This window comes from Galeopterus variegatus, unplaced genomic scaffold (genome assembly GCF_000696425.1).
Source record: "Galeopterus variegatus unplaced genomic scaffold, G_variegatus-3.0.2 Scaffold22644, whole genome shotgun sequence".
NCBI lineage: Eukaryota > Metazoa > Chordata > Mammalia > Dermoptera > Cynocephalidae > Galeopterus > Galeopterus variegatus.
Window position 1 is genome coordinate 4,172 of NW_007748755.1, and position 2,141 is coordinate 6,312.

The window sequence follows — 2,141 nt, forward strand, 5'->3', positions numbered from 1 at the left end:
AATCCTAGTCAACTTATCATAGCCAAGGACACCTTCTGACACTCATTCTGCCCTAAGAAGTGGTCTTGCAAGGAGCACATGGCTGTGTTTGGGAGATGTAACATGCAGTGACAAGCTAAGCAGAAGGCCCAGCAGGGTCTACACAGTGGAAATGGAGACCAATGTCCATGATGCAATCATATATTAAGTATGGTCTGTGCTGCCTCAGTGAAATAAAAATGCACTTTAGCCTGTGGGAGATTCATACAACCCTAGCCTCCCTGCAAACTCACACATCAGCAAATGTCCCATGCAAACCATTGGCCATATATAGACATTGCCTTGTGCAAACACTTAGTCTTAGCTGGATTCGCCTTTCCCACATGAGTTGCTCTCCCTGTGCCAAGTCAGAACTTGTGTTCAAATGCAAATTTGTCAAATACTGTAAGATACAAATAATGTCAGGTGAACATCTGTTCAACTAGACAGGGTTCTTTTCACTCTGGAATTTTAGATCAAGTACCCTTCATTTCTTTCACTATATTCTTTTTTTTTATTTCTTTTTTTGTCCTTTTTGAGACCGGCCACACCGCACTCAGCCAGTGAGCACTGTGAGCGCACAGGTCATCCCTATATAGGATCCGAACCCGTGGCAGGAGTGCTGCTGCGCTCCAAGCGCCGCACTCTCCCGAGTGCACCATGGGCTTGGCCCTCCTTCACTATATTCTGTCATTAATATATAGCTTTTGTGTGTTATTCTTTTTATTTATTTTGTTCTTTCGCAGTGGTTGTCTTGGCATTTCCATCTCTATATTATTATATCAGGGAATGAACATTTTTGTAATTTTGTAATCTAGATAATGTGTTAGAAGTGACAATGTTGGTACTATATTTTCATATGGAGAAAAATGTTTTCAAAAAGAAAATGAAAGTGATTCCTACATTCAAGGAGTAATACTATAGAAAATATATGCTTTTAATAGATTCCATTTAAAATGGTGCTGTAAGAATATTTCTGAATTAATGACGAGCATGTCAGTTACATGCTATGGCATGATATAATTGAAGTAAAATAATGTTTGAGTTAGCTTGATAAGATATTTCTGATTTTGTTGCAGGAAATGAATTATATTAGGTATAATTTCTTATTCCAAGTTATCAATTCCATGGCAAATATTAAAATAATTTTCTTCAGCAGACAGAACAAATATAAAGTTTAAAAAAAAGTTTATAGCAAGGGTTTTGTAATATATACAAACTATGGCAATTCTTTAAAGTGCATTTCTACATTTATTCATAATTGAGAACACACATCTAACCAAAACTCCATTAATTTTCCTCCCACAGTCACTTGTGTGGAGGCTGGAGATGCTGCACACACTCCTGCAAGCAGGATACTCCCTGGGACCTGCACAGTGTAACAGTCCAAGCACCCACCTCCCAGGGAGACTCAGACTCTTCTCAATGCAGCAGAAGCATATGTGGTGCCCAGAGGGCAAGTTGGAACCAGGCTGGGCTGTGGTGGAAATGGCTGCAGAGTCTAGAGGAAGAGGCTGCAGATGTGTCAGTCCCAGGCCCTGGGCACCTCTTCTGCATAAACAGGGTCTGGGAAGTGCCAGGACAGACATCCAGAGCCTCCTGCTTCCTCCACACTTAGGTCCCATGCCCAACGGACCCTCCGGGGAGTGGCCATTATGTCCTCCCTGGAGTAGCCACTAAAGTTCCCTGCTGACCTCATGCCTGCACAGATCTCATTCATGTCACTGGGAGGAGATCCTAGTGCATCCTGACATCACCGATGCCACTGAGTCCCTTTAGGGCACTTCATCACGCCTTTTTCGAGTGTCCATCTCTCTCACCAACCATCAGAAGAATGGAAAGCTGCCTGCACTGTGTGGATTTTGTGTTTTGAGCAAATGAAAGCTCACAGCTCTCTCACATATGTCCAACCCATACTAATAGTACCTTATAATCCTTTTGTGACATTCCCCGTGACTGAATTCTTTCTGAGAATTCTCTCACAGAAGCTGCCCTTCCACTCTGACTTTTCTGTAATGAAGCAGCCAACATGCTTTCCCCCCCCGGGCTTGTATGATTCAAATGCTGGAAAACTAAATATATCCCTGTTACATTCCCAGATCTTTAAAGAAAAGAATCACTTG